General features: G+C 35.2%; 1 protein-coding gene across 2 annotated transcripts in view; it reads right to left on the bottom strand.

The window, feature by feature from the left end:
* The window catches only part of SLCO4C1 (solute carrier organic anion transporter family member 4C1), an 85,600-nt gene that overhangs the window by 49,604 nt on the left and 20,132 nt on the right, over positions 1 to 15,864 (bottom strand). The gene's annotated exons all lie outside the window — the stretch shown is intronic.

Below are 15,864 nucleotides of genomic sequence, written 5' to 3'. Positions count from 1 at the left end.
AAAAATCCTGAGCATACTAAGAATAGAGGGAGACTTCTTTAAACTGATAAAGAATAGAAAGAAACTTCCTCAAACTGATAATGAATATCCATAAAAAAAGTCTACAGTTATACTTACTGGTGAGAAACTGAATGCTTTTCCCCTAAGATCAGGAAAAAGGCAAGGATGTCCTCTCTCATCACTCCTAGCTAGTGAATAAGAAAAGAAAAGGAAATAAGAGTTATATAGTTTGGGAAGGAGGAAATAAAAATATCTGTTTGCAGATAGTATGATGATTGCTATATAAAAATACTAAAGATTGGAGGGAACAAAATTAGAGTAAGTGAGTAAAGCAAAACTGCAAGATCCAATGTTAAGATACAAAATCAGCTTCTTTCTTACATACCAGAAAACAAGTGGAATTTGAAATAAAAAACAAAAATACCTTTAACAATAGCACCAAAAGCTTATAATAATTAGGTATAAATCTAACAAACTATGTACATGACCTACATATAGAAAACTACAAAATCTTGACAAAAGAAATCAAAGACAATCTAAATAAATTGAAAGATATAACATGTTCATGAATTGGAAGTTTCAATATTATTAAGAGCTCAATTTTTCACAACTAAACCTATAGATTCAAGACAACCTCAAAATCCCAGCCAGCTATTTTATAAATATCAACAAACTGATTCTAAAGTTTATATGGAAAGGCAAAAGACCTAGAGTAGGCAACACAACACCGAAGAAAAATAAAGTTGGAGGAATAACACTACCCAAATCCAAGTCATTGTGAAACCACAGTAATCAAGACAGTCTGGCAAAGTTGAAAAAATAGACGTATAGGATCAATGAACTAGAAGAGTCAACAGATAGATTCAAACAAATGTAGTCAACTGATCTGTAACAAAGGTACAAAGGCAATTCAATGGAGAAAGGATAATCTTTATAGCAAATGGTTCTAGAAATATTATGTGTCCATATGTGTGTTTTTTTTAAGAACATACAGACTTTACACATTAACTGAAAATGGATCATAGGATTAACATCTGGCATGACAGTGTGAGGAGCTCTGCTGACCCGCATCCCATGAAACAAGTGAAAACTATTTTTCACAAAAACTACTTAAAGAACCATTGTCCTAAGGACAAACAACAAATGAAGAAACATAAATTCAAAAAAATGTATGCAAAATTGAAAAGGGAGGTGAAAGTCTGTGGAATTTGAACCAAGACTGCTCCCTCCCCCTTCCCTTCCCAGTTTAGTGGAGTCTCCACTCCAGATGGCTGCAGCAAAAAAACACAGGACTCCCTTTTCTCTCAGCTCCCAGCCAGACAGTTTTTTTCCAGAGAAGCAAGACTTGAACATTTTTCATCCTGCCCCAAGCTGCCTGTTTTGCTGAGGCTAAATCCTGGTAAATGCAGCCAAGAGATAAGAGCTGGAGCTCCCTTCTTCCACCCAATTCCCATTCATAGAATGAAGACTTTACTATAGGCATACTGTACTGAGAATCCTGGGGCCCCAATATTCCCCAGCTCATGAGGCAGGCAAACTGAGAGTAGCTCAGGGTATTTTCTTTCCTCAACTGAGTTCTCAACTTCTAGAGAGGGAATGTCATTCAGAGAGAAGCTTGTCATTATCCCCACCCAATCTCCAGAGCCCTGTCTCAGAGATATTGCCTGGGGAAAGAAGCAGAACTCAAAGCAGATAGTTCCTAATCTCTTCCTGAAAGGAATGACTTCATTTGCAATAGGGCATGAATGGTTTAAACCTGAGTGCTCTCAAAAACAGTGAAGATTTTGTAGAGAATTGGGAGATTCATGGATCTAATGAATCAACTTAGTCTACAGGCCAATCAGTTTGTAGGAGAAAACTGGGGAATAAGACAGCTGGGAGGAGACTTCCTGGGGCCAGAACAAATATCAAATGCTGACCTTTGAAGGGTCCACAATTTGATTAAATTAGTTTGTAGAGGAACTTGTGTCCCAGAGCATTGTTATAAACACTAGAGTAATTGTCACACAATTTGTGATAGCTAGGTATGGCCAGAGAAAAAGTGGAAGAGAGCCCCACCTACACTACTGTCATCCAAGGTGACTTGGGCATACCCAAATCTGTGCCTACCTGAGAAACAGCATCAGAGACTTAATACTGTGAAGAAGAAATAGACTTCATTAAAGTCATTCAGTCTGTCAAGAAACAAATATACAAGTAAATAATAATAACAAGCCCTGGAATGGGGAACCCAGTGTCCAGAGTTTCTACAACCTATTACCTAGAATATCCAGTTTCCAATAAAAAATTATAAGGCACAAAGAGGAAAATATACAACCAGAAAAAAAGCAGGTAAAAGGAAATGCCTATGAGAGTGACTAGATATTGAATTTAATAGAAAAAGATTTCAAAATATAATTTTACATATGTTCACAGGACTAAGGAAAGCTTGATTTAAGAAGTAAAGAAAGGCTATGATGTTCACATCAAAGAAATATAATCTTTTTTAAAAGAACCAAATAGAAATTCTGGATTTTAAAAGTACAATAACTGATATAAAAAATTTATTGGAGTGGCTCAAGAGTGTCAAGTCTGTGGCACGGGAGCCCCTTCAGTTTCTCTGCCTCAGCAGCTTCTGTTACAGGACCTGATGTGCTGGCAAGATAGATGAGCACAGACGTGCCAGCGCTCCACCAGCCAGAGGCCAGACAAGATAACCATGATCATAAAGTCAGGATCTGCACCAGCCTGATATCTCCCGGTGATGCCTGCAACTGCACGTCACCACCAACCCCTCTGTGTGTTTTTTTCCTTTAAAACCACAAGCTGTCAGAAAGAATGGGAGCCATTTTTCCTTTCCTTTCACTGGCAGGTTTTGCTGGCTCCAGCCTGCCTGCTCACTCCTTGCTCTCACTCTGTTGCCTTCTCTCTAGCAGTAAACCTGTTAAGTTTTGACTCACTGTCTCCAGTGGATTCCTTAACAACCTCGTGCCTAACATAAATGGCGCCGAAAACCCGGGACAGAGGTCTGACTAGGGCTTAGCTTTCTGGTCCCTTGGGGCTATGGGACCACCTTCCAGTTGACCCTGTTTGGAATTAGGATTGAAATTTGAGTTTCCAGCCCCTCAGAGCTACAGGAGCAGTCTTCCAGTCACTCCATTCCCTGAACGGGCATGGTTGCTATTGATGGCTTGAATTTCCAGCTCAGACCATCTTAATGTGATGCCAGCTCACATCCACAGCATTCAAATGACTACAACTAATTTGGCCCTAGGTAAGTGATGTCTTTCTACCCAGATTCTCCACTCAAGAGTTTTGTTCAGTGTTCCAGGGACACCCCAGCCTGCCTCAGTGAGGCATTTAGGCTCATGTTAGAGTGGCCCCAGTCTCAGTGCTTACAACAACTGAGTATTCAGGCAAAACTCTCCCATGCTCTGGGAGCATAACACTCAGGGAGCATGATGCTCAGGGAGCATTTTTCCCCATGCAGCAGTCAAAACAGCTTAAGGGATGCCTTAAGTGAACAACTGCATGCACTCTCCTGGTCCCTGATGACAAATCAGGGATGTCTGCTTTGTAGTTGCAAAGGATCATGGATCTGGGTGTTTAATCTCACTTAAAGTGCCCCACCTCGGTGTCCTGGAGACACCCCAATCTGGCACTTACCTCAGTGCCTCTAAGGCACCCCAACTTGCTTTAACGCAGTGTCTATTTTGGTCTGCCCCAGTAGATGACCCCACCTGGTGTCTACCTCAGTGCCCCTAAGGCACGCCAATCTGCTTTAATGCAGTATTTACTTTGGCCTGCTTAGACATAGTGCCCCAACCCACTTTAATGGAGCATCTACTCCAGCAATCATGGGCAATGTCCTATCAATTCCTAAAACCACTCCTCTTGGGTGTTTACTTCATAATCTCAGTAAACTCCAACTAAAAAAGAAAATAAAACCAGAGAAACTTATTTTTCTTTGCAATTCAGCTTGGCCATAATACCTTTTAGAAAAACAAAAACATCGGCCACAACATGGCATTCTCAATTAACAAATGGTCTGAAAGTTCCTACTCCCAGCTTAATTAAATTATTCTACCACATAAGTGTTTCATGTCTGTTTAATTGCTGACTAATATATTTAACATGTTAAATATTTAATGCCTTTTTATTAGTTAATGGGTTCAGTCTAATTATTAATTGATATGGCCCTACATGTATATTAGTCAGATTTTCATAACTGGTTACTAATTATAGAAATTCTTTTAAAGAGGGAACCTTTAGGCTGTACTGAAAATTAAAACCATTTTAGTTATGAGTCTATAAAAAGGATTAATTCTATAACATAATCTAACCTCATTATAATTTAAAATGAAAATATTGCAAGTAAAAAATTGAATGTGTTATTTCATCCCATTTTTACAAAAAATGAAGATGGAATAAGATGGCATACTTATTCCTTTATTTCTCTCTCTCAAAAATATTTCTGTATTTGGGATTTTCTTTTCAAATAATAATTTTCCTACTTATGTCTGTATGCATTTTCAATGTATAGTCTCATACCTCTAGATAGTAAGAGCAAATTAATAAGAAAATTATCAATGCGCTCTAATATCTTTCTATCTTTACATCCAATTAAAAAGTTTTTCCACATTAAAACTTAGAACAAAAATCAGTGAGCTCAATGTAATTTCCAGAATTTAATAGTCAATATACTTTTAAAATCCTTTGTAATTTTAGAATATTATAAAAACAATATTACAATATTAAATATCATGAAAACAATAAAACAAATTAAATTATTAATCTTTCAATTAAACAAATGCAATTTTATTCTGCTTAAGTATATTCTCCTTAAATTTAAATAAACTTACTAATAAATAAACTAATATTATAAGTACATTCTCAAAATTTCTCTTAAGGTAGCCTAATAGATTGCATAAACTGAGCAACATACCTAATAATAATAACATATAAAATATAATAATCTATAAAATATGCTAATATTTCAAATATTCTATTTAAGAAATGAACTAAGCTTAATAAAAATTTCAGTGGATTTTTTATAACTTCAATTACCTAAATAAAAAAAAATCTAACTTTTCTTACTTAGCCATTTGTTACCTCAATATGGATAAGAATTTGGAGTTGTAATAATTTTATTAATGCCAGTCTGTCATTAATAAAAAAGACATAAATCTTAGCTTCTAAAGGTTTATATTCTAGTTAGAATATACACCTATTAAGGCTTTATATAAAATAGTGGTAACAAAGGAATAAAAATGCTGAAATAATTTAAAAGGCAGAGAAATAAAAAGTGACCTAAAAAGTCCTCATAGAAATGACATGTGTAAAATCTTTAAATGAGAAAGTAGCATTTAAACAAATATAACTCTGATCTGGTTTTTAGAAACTGTAACTTAATTCTGTAAATTAACACATTCCTGGTATTATTTAGCAGTTGAAAATACTGTTTAAAAAAACTTGAGTTTTTTGCTGAGTTGAACTACAAGATTTTAAATATATTATGAAATAATCATTTATGTGCTCTGAGTATAAAGTATATAAATGCCTGGCCATGTTCTAAACCCAAACATCAATTTCTTACCTTTTTCCATTATTTTATAAATCTCTGGCTCTTCTTCCCTTCATAAATACTATTATTGAAAAGAATAGTTCAAAAAGTTTTATAAATGTATCATCAAATTTATTCCTGATTACATACAGTTTAAATAAATAAAAACTACAGATGAAGTGAATGCAGAAGGTGATAGAGAGTTTCAAGAAATGGATTTTGTTTGTTGCAGTCATTGTGGATTACAAGCCCTAAATGGATAAAAAAACAAGTAATAGAGTTGGAGGAAATAAATTTTATTTGTTATAGTCATTTTTAACTTTAAATTATGAATGATTGTAAAAAGTTATAAAGAAAAAGTTTATAAAAATGAATTTTGTCATGCACAAATTAAAACATGCTTTTGCATAAGGAAGAACAAAGGAATGTCAATATTGCAGGGTGTTGAAAATAGATGGTCATTCATATTTTAAAACTTCAACTTCTGAGTGAGACTAAAGCAAGAAATGTCTATTTGGTACAAAATTTATATTTTGACTAGTGCATTTCATAACCTAATTTATATGGACAGCTAAGTGAACACCATAAGCACTTGGAACCTTGTATAGGGCATGAGATTTTAGAGGTTTGTCCAGGTTAGTGTGATGCCCCAATAAATCCCAAAGTGATCTGAACTTTGAATAAAGAAGTATTTGCAAAGTCTACTTGGGGGAATGGGGAGAAATGGGGGAAATTCAACTTTCCCATTTGGAGAATTCCTGATATTCTCACAAGCAGGGATTACAACCACATCAATAGGCCAAGCCCTCAATCGTGGGGCTTTTCATAGGAAATTTATTCCCACAAAGGATAGGCTAAGTCTACTTTAAATTAGGCCTAAGAGTCAATCCCAAGAGAACCTCTTTTGTTGCTCAGATGTGGCCTCTTCCTCTCTCAGATAACACAGCAAGCAAACTCAGGGCCCTCCCCCACTATACATAGGACATGACTCCCAGGGGTGTAAATCTCCCTGGCAACAAGGGACAGAATTCCTAGAAGGAGCTGGGACTCAGCATTAAGGGATTAACAAAACCTTCTCAACTAAAAGGGGGAAGAGAGAAATGAGACAAAATAAAGTGTCAGTGGTTGAGAGATTTCAGAGTTGAGAGGTTATCCTAGAGGTTAATCGTATGCATTATATAGATATCACCCTTTTAGTTTATGGTATATTAGAGTGGCTAGAGAGAAGTGCCTGAAACTACAGAGCTGTGTTCCAATCTTGAAGATGATTGTATAATGATACAGCTTTCACAATGTGACTGTGTGATTGTGAAAACCTTGTGTCTGATTCTCCTTTTATCTGTGGTATGGATAGATGAGTAAAAATATGGATAAAAAAATAAACAAATAGTAGGGGGAACAAAGGTTAAAATAAATTGAGTAGATTGAGATACTATTGGTCAATGAAAGGGATTGGTAAGGGGTATGACATGTATGAGTTTTTTCTTTTTCCTTTCTTTTGCTGAAGAGATGCAAATGTTCAAAAAAAAAGATCATGGTGATGAATACACAACTGTGTGATGATACTGTGAGGCAGTGACTGTAACCATGTCAAGAATGTTCGTATGTCAAGAATGACTGTATGTCAAGAATGCTGGTATGTCAGTTTGTTGTTTATAACAAAAATATTTTTTAAATGAATTTTATCTGTCATAAAATAATTGTAAAGAGTTATAAAGAAGAAGTTTATGGAAATGAATTCTGTCATAATCAGTACTAACAAAAATTTAATAGATCTGTTTATCATATATTTCTAAAAAAGAAAGCTTTTGTGTTAAGCTGAATATTCATACAAAACTAGAGTTGTTTTCTTTGTGTTCTATTAACAGGGATTGTTAGTATAGATTGTTAGTATGCTCTTAATACAAAGTATTTTGAAAACTAATTTTTCTTGATCATCCAAATACTATGTCTAAAATAGTTTACATCAGAATAATACCCTTATTAGTGCTTATACTGGCATTATCCTGTATTTCAGAAAACAAGTCTTCTCACTGTTAGGAAAAAAATGTTACATATAATTTGTTCTTTCACCCTGTATAAATAAGGTGCTAAGGTACTAAAATAACTTAATCTATTGCATAAGAAGTATTTGAGACATATTACAATGGTTAAAAATTTTTCTATCTTGTTATCACTTAAATTTAAATAAATAAAATATATATTTGAACATTGTATAAATTCCTAAAAAATTTACAATATTCTCACTATCAATGTTATATCCTGATACTAAACTGTATAATGTTAAGCAATGGTATGATGCTATTAATCATGGTTTTAATTATTTTAAAAAGGCTACAGATCATAAAAACAGCAAATTGTCAGCTGCTTTGTGCCAATATTTTTCTGAAAATATACATGCTTAACTTTAAAAGAAAAGTTAAACAAATATATATATAATCTACTTAATCTGTTAATAACATAACTCTGGTAAATGTATAAAAATATAGCACAAAACCTCTTCTCTGATTTCTTAATATAAAACAACCAACTTTTTTTATTTCTGAAAAAGCTTCATTTAAAAATACTTGGAAACAGAATTCTCGCCTGTCATGCTGGAGACCCGGGTTCGATTCCCAGTATCTGCCCATGGAAAAAATAAATAAATACTTATAAAGATTAAAACTCAAATTGTAAGTATTTACTATCATCATAAAATTCTGAGGTACTTCACATTTTATATAGCCCAGTAATTCCCTGAAACTTTAAGTGTCTATATAACATCTAAAACTCAAATTTATTTCTCCAGCTCTGAAAGTTAGCATGGGTCCACACAGCAATGATTAAAAAACTAAAAGAGATCAAACTCTAATTAAAGATGTGATGAAACTAATACAGTTAAAATCAAGATAAATCAATATATAAGGTTAAAAAATTAAAATCTTGATGTTATGCACAGGTTAATGTTTTATACTCTACATTTCAAAGCATTTAAGGCAAAAAAAAAAAGAAAAAAGTGTCTGAAAGTCCCTTGAGGGACTTGGAAAAATAAAACTATTAGGAATTCCCCAGGTAGCCAAGGCCTTATTTAAGGCTTGCCCTCATGAAACTTATTTCTATAATAATAAACTAAACCTACTTAAAATTAGTGCCTAAGAGCCATCTCCAAAAGATCTCTGCTGTTGCTCACACCACCTCCAAAAGATTTCTGCTGTTGGCCTCTCTCCAAGCTAAACTCTAAACTTCCCCTTGTATGGGACATAATGCCCTGGAATTAAAAAACTGGCACTGGCAACGTGAAATATAACTAACCTTGGCATCACAGAACATAGCTGGCTCTGGCACTGTGAGACATAAACTCCAAAGATGAGCCTGGCCCTGACATGAATGAACTGACCAAAAGGGGGAAAAATAGAGTTTCAATGGCTAAAAGATTTCAAATCAAGTAGAGAGATTATTCTGGAGGTTACTCTTACACAAACTTCAGCCAGATAATGCACTGCTATAATACAGCAAATCCCAACCAACAATGTTCCTAAAAACCCTAAAGAATATCTAATGCTCTATAACATTTTATACATTGTTTGTTTTTCAGAAACTTTAAACCTTTTTTCAAATTATTCCAAATGCCAAAGGGCTGAAACCTGAAGCTGAACTCTCCAAAAACAACAACTGATTTCATCAATTCATCCCTTTGCCCCTTGGGTCTTATTAATAACTCACTCCTCCTTAATTATTTTCCTATTAATTTTCCTCCTAAACCCCTTCCTCTCACAATGTCTAAAGTTTGTTCACAGGTCAACAGCAGCTGTGACGAATCAACAAAATTCTGGATACACACTCCTACTACAACAGAAATTTGAAAATCTACTCCTGCTGCAGCTAAAACATCACTATCAGCCAGTTCCAGGAGAAGCCTCCAAACCCAATTAATAATGCCCCAGCTCAATTTAAAGCAATATCCTACCCCAACTTTGCTTGAACACAACAGTAAGTAGCCAAAAAGAGAACACAACATCCCTGCTACCTCCAAAAATTGTTCAAGCTGAGCTAACCCATCCTCCCAAACCTAATCCTAGCTCCAGTCAATTTTATTAAAGTAAAAAGGCAGGAATGTCAGGTCTCAAAAAATAAACTTGACATTCAAAATGAATTCTATGGCATGGGAGCCCCTTCAGTTTCTCTCCCTCAGCAGCTTCTCTGACAGGATCTGATGTGCTGGCAAGATAGACGAGCATGGATGTGCCAATACCTCACCCACCAGAGGTGGGGTGATACTAGCTTAACAATCTGAAAATTATTCTGATAAGATACATATATATATATATATATATCCTAGAGCAACCACTAAAAAATATTCAAAAATTAATGAAAAAATCATTAATGAGGTTAAAATACTATAACAGAAACTATTCACTCAATGCATGAGAAAGTAGGAAAAAAAGACTAAAGGAACAAGAGAGACATGACACATGGAAAGCAAAAAGAGGACAAAGCTAAATCCAGCTATATGAACAATAACATTAAATATTAATAGATTAACAATCCAACCAAAGGACAGAGATTATCAGACTGGGGGCAAAAAAATGATTCAACTCTACTTTGTCTAGAGAAGACACACTTTAGACTCAAAGACGCAAATAGATTAAAAGCAAAATGAATTTTAGACCTAAATGTAAAATGTAAAACAATAGAAGTTCTACAAGCAAGCCTAAGAGAAAATCTAGCTGACCTTGGGTTTGGTGATAAATTTTTAGATATAATACCAAAAGAAAAATCCATGAACGAAAAATTGACAAGTTGAAGTTTATTAAAATTAGAATTTTCTACTCTGTGAAAGCTACTGCTAAGAGAACCATAGCACAAGCCACAGAACTGGATAAAATATTTTCAAAATATGTATTTGATAAAAAACAAACTTCTAGCCAAAATATACAAAGAATGCTTAAAACTCAAAAATAAGTAAACAGCGACCCACTTTTAAATTGGGCAAAATATCTGAACAGATACCTCACTAGAAGATATACCTATGGCAAAGAAGTATATTGAAAGATATTCAATATCATTTGTCATTAGGGAATTGCAAATTAAAACAACAATAAGATAACCACTACATATCATTTAGAATAGTTAAAGTCTAAAGCATTGACAACACCAAATGCTGGTCAGGATATGAAGCAACAGGAACTCTCATCCATTGCTCATTGTGGGAATGCAAACTGGTACAGACCGTGTGGAAGACAGTTTCTTTTAAAGTATACAATTTTTACAATGTAATCCATTAATCACACTTGAATTGATTTGAAAATTGTATGTTCCCAAAACAAAAACCTGTGTGTGAATGTTTATAACAGCTTTGTTCATAATATCCAAAAAGTGTAAACAATCACAATTTCTTTCAATACATGAAATGGATAAACTGTGGTCCATTCTTACAATGGAATATCATTCGGCAATAAAAAGACACAAAAAGATGTTGAAGAACTTAAAATGCACATTGTTAAGTGAAAGATGATTCCGATCATATGACACTCTAGACAAGGCAAAACTATAGCAGTGGTAAAAAGGTTTAGGCAGAGGGAAGGAGGGTTGAATAAGTGAAGCATAGAGGATTTCTTTGGAGTAGTGAAACTATACTATATGATACAGTAATTGCGGATACATGACACTATGTAAAACCCATCAAAATTCACATGATAAAGAGTGCCCCTTAATGTAAGAAAATTTAAAAAAAAAACTCTTTTAGGAGGCAGTGGATTCTAGGATGGAAAACAGAACATGACAAAACAAAGCAATCTAACTATAATACAATAGTATGAAGCATTCTCACTGAAATTTATGACAGGAACTTGCTAACCTAAATATTTCTGGAAATAAAGGAATCTGCAAAACTAAAGGCTAAAGGAACTATACATTGGCAATGTACTCCAGTTAATAAAGCTGTATTCCATGAAGTATGGTTGAATAATTCTGATACTGCTATACAAGTATATCAGAAATTGAGCAATTAAGTATATGATTACTTATACTTAATAAGTATATTAAGGGTAAAATGATCCCTTTTATTAATGGATTAGAACTGGAGACATCAGTATGAACTCATGGTTAGCTTAATATAGATGTATTTCCATCTATCCAATTTATTTCAATCTTTGTCTGCCCCATCATTTATTTTTTATCCATATTTTTTACTCATCTGTCCACACCCCAGATAAAAGGAACATCAGACACAAGGTTTTCACAATCAGTCACATTGTAAAAGCTATATCATTATATAGTCATCTTCAAGAATCAAGACTGCAGTAGCCTTGTGTCTGATGCTTCTTTTATCCAGGGTATAACAGTGAGTTAAAAAACATATAATAAAAATAAATAAACAATAGAGGGAATAAGGGGTAAAATAAATGGAATAGATGGAAATATAGTGTTCAACAAGAGGGAGGGGGAAGGAATATGGGAAACATGAATTTCTTCTTTTCTCGTTTCTATTTGTTTTTCTTGAGTGATACAAATGTTCTAAAAATGATCATGATGTTGAATACAAAATTATGTGATGATATTGTGAACTACTAATTGTACATCATGTATGGACTATATGTGTATGAAAATTTGTCAAAAAAATACTTTAAAAAAAACAATAAATAGATAATGGGGGTGTGTCAGTTTGAATCTGTTGCATATGTTTTAGAAACGTTTCTGAATCCAGAAAGGCCAATGTCCTTTAATCTTCATTCAATATTGCTAAGTGGGACCTTTTTGATTGTTTCCATAAAGATGTGACCCACCAAATTATGAGTGGTAACTTTTGATTACATGGTTTCCAGGGAGATGTGTGGGGTTCCATTCAAGGTGGGGTTGCTTACTGGAGCCTTTTAAGAGGGAACCATTTTGGGAAAAGCTTTAGAGCCACCAGAACCAACAGAGCCCACACAGCCAGAGATCTTTGGAGATGAAGAAGGAAAACACCCCTGGAGAGCTTCATGAAACAATAAACCAGGAGAGAAAACAAGCAGATGTTGCCATGTGCCCTCCCTACTGAGAAATTCCAAATTTCATCAGCCTTTCAGGAGTGAAGGTATCCTCTTGGTGCCTTAATTTTGACATTTTCACAGCCTTAGAATTACAACTTATTAAATTTCCCTTTTTAAAAGCCATTCTGTTTCTGGTATATTACATTCTGGCAGCTTTCAAACTAGAACAGGGCAGATAAGGGGTAAAATAAATTGGGTTGATGGAAATACTAGTGGTCAATGAAAGGGAGGGGTAAGGCACACGGTATGTATGAGTTTTTCTTTTTTTTTTCTTTCTTTTTCTGGAGTGATGCAAACGCTCTCAAAAAATTATCATGCTGATGAATACACAACTATGTGATGATATTGTGAACCATTGATTGTATACCATGTATGGAATGTATGTGTGAATATTTCCCAATATATATATATATATATTTAAAAAGTATATATGATAAAGCAAATATTAATGAGTTACCACCACCACCACCACCACCATGGGAGCTAGATGAGCTTACGTTAAAAATCTATGGATATCATGCAAGAATACTGTTCTAGTTTGCTAGCTGCCCAAATGCAACACACCAGAGATGGACTGGCTTTCAATAAAAGGGGATTTATTTAGTTAACATATAGTTCTTCAGAGGAAAGGCAGCTAACTTTCAACTGAGGTTCTTTCTCAAGTGGGAAGACACAGGGCAATCTGTGCTGGCCTTCTCTCCAGGCCTCTGGGTTCCAACAACTTTCCCCGGGGTGATTCCTTCCTGTATCTCCCAAGTCGTGGGCTGTGCAGTGAGTGCTGAGATGAGGTATGCTGAGCTGCTTTGCCTGTGTTACATTGAGCTCTCTCATTTAAGCACCAGTCAATAAAGTCAAACATCATTCACTGCAGCAGGCACGCCTCCTAGTCAAATGCAGATGTAATCAGGACAGATGAGGTTCACATGCTATTGGCTCATGTCCACAGCAGTAGAACTAGGCACCATCCCCTGGGCAAGTTAACACCTGAATCTAACTACCACAAATAACTAGAAAAAGAAAACTTTAAAAGACAGGTATTTAGGAGGACTCTGTAATAAAAATAATTAAGAATTAAAGAAGGAAGCCACATCAATCCAGATGGTAGAATGAGAGCCTCAGGGCTCTATCCATCCACAGGAGCTTTGAACAACCAGCAAGAACTGAAAGAAATACATTTTCAAGCTCCAGAAAACAGTTTAAGAATTATAGTAATGGAGTGAGCTTAAACCAAATAAAAGGTAACTTAAAACAGAAGGATCTCACAGTACCCTGGCTGGCTCTTCATCCATCCCCTCACTGGTACAGCACAAAGCTAGTCCATGTCCCATGAGGGTCTCTGGTCCAGATTCTGAAGAGAGTGCAGTAACCCTCCTGTATGTATTAGAGTATGCATGGCTGACCCTATCTGTCTGGTAGCAGCCTGAAAGAATGAACCAGAACACTTATTGCAGCTCTGCCATCACAGAACTTGCCCTACAATTAGAAGGCAGCATGTAGAGCTCCTCTAGGAATGCTGTGGGAGAGCAGTCAAGTTATGACTGTCTGGAGCGAAGGAATTGTTGGCAGGGAGACATGCAATTGCAGTGCCCAAGATCACAAGGAAATTGTTTCCTAAGGAAGAGACAACATTTGTAACCAGGTACAGAAGGGACTTTTGAGGGCAAGACGCATGCCCACAACAAGATGTGTACACAGAAGGGACCAGTGAGGCTCCTATACTTAGGCCTTGAGTGATCTTCTAAACTCATTATATGGGGATGGATGGGTGGTGCAGTGGTATAATGCTTGCCTTCCATGTGGGAGACCTGGGTTCCAGTCCCAGACCAGGTACCCAAAAGAAAAAAATATATACATATATATAGCAAATACATAGACCAAAACTCATGAATAAGACAAAAGTGCTCACTCCATCTCAATGTATTGGAGGGAACTCAAGAGGTAAAACCATCTCTATTCACAGAAGATATAATTTTCTCTCTGGTACATTCAAAACAATCAATGGAAAAACTACTAGAAACAGAAACATTTTAGTACTAGAATATAAAATTACTATACAGAAAATCAGTAGGCTTCACTTGCACAAGTTAGAATACCCACTTATAATAGGAAAAATAACCTCATATACTTAGAAATAAATGTGTGCATCCTGTAGGAAGAATACTGTCTATCCAGCATCACAAAAGAACAAGGTAAATTAAGTTGAGCAAGGAATGGTCTGTCAGAGGCAAGGTGCCAGAAAAAGATTCTAAATTTGACAGCAACCTTCGTAACTGGGGAAGAAGTAAAGGCTAAAAAATTTATTCATACTCAAAATCATGCATCATGAGAAATATCAGTCTCAACAGGGAGAATCACCACTTGCCAAACACAGGGTTCCAGCCCCTCTCCTATATGGACATTGTAGTATGTAGAATTCTATAATGGTCCCCCAAGATTTCCCACCCTAATCCTCAGGACTCTGAATATGATGAGATATAACAACAACCCAACAACCAAAGGGATTTTTCAGATTAATTTAAAGTTACTAATCATTTGATATTGTGTTAATCAAAAGGGAGATTATATCTTTGAGTCTAATTTAATCACAGGAGCCCTGTAAAATTGGGTTTCTTCTCTGGTTGGTAGAAGCAAATGTCGGAGATTTGAAGTACAAGAAGGTTTCTCTGACTTATTGCTGGCTTTGAAGATGGAGTGCTCATGTACCAAGAAATATGAGGAATTACTGAAAGCTAAGAGCCATCCCCAACAAATAGTCCACAAGGAAATGTGGACCTCAGAGCTACAGCCCAAGGAATTGAATTCTTTCAATAACCTGAATGAGTTCAGAAAAGGTTTCCTCTGCAGAGCCACAGATGAGAGTGCAGCCACCCAACACATTGAATTTGAGACTGTGAACCACAAACCCAGCTGAGCAATGCCAGTGTTTGATTCAAGGATATGTATGAAGATAGTTATGTGTTATTTCAAGCCACTAGGTTGTTGGTAATATGTTATAAAGCAATAGAAAACTAATACAAACATCTTACAAAGAGCTGACCTAGAAATAATTCAACTCATTCAAAGATGAATAATAACCAAAAAGGAAAAGCAAACTTTCCCAGACAGGGTAGTAAGAATGGAGATCTAGTAGAGGAGAGATATTTCATCAAGGTAGATATACAGATAACACATGCAAAGATGCTCAATATCAACTGTTAGGAAAATGCAAATGAAAACCATAGTGATATCATTACACACCTATCAGAATGGCTAAAATAAAAAAAAAAAATACTGACAACGCCAAATGCTGGAAAAGATGCAGATAAATCACTG

Source organism: Tamandua tetradactyla, chromosome 21, assembly GCF_023851605.1.
Source record: "Tamandua tetradactyla isolate mTamTet1 chromosome 21, mTamTet1.pri, whole genome shotgun sequence".
In the NCBI taxonomy this organism is placed as follows: Eukaryota; Metazoa; Chordata; class Mammalia; order Pilosa; family Myrmecophagidae; genus Tamandua; species Tamandua tetradactyla.
The sequence above is the reverse complement of the archived record's forward strand: the minus strand, read 5'-3'. Positions and strand labels throughout refer to the sequence as shown.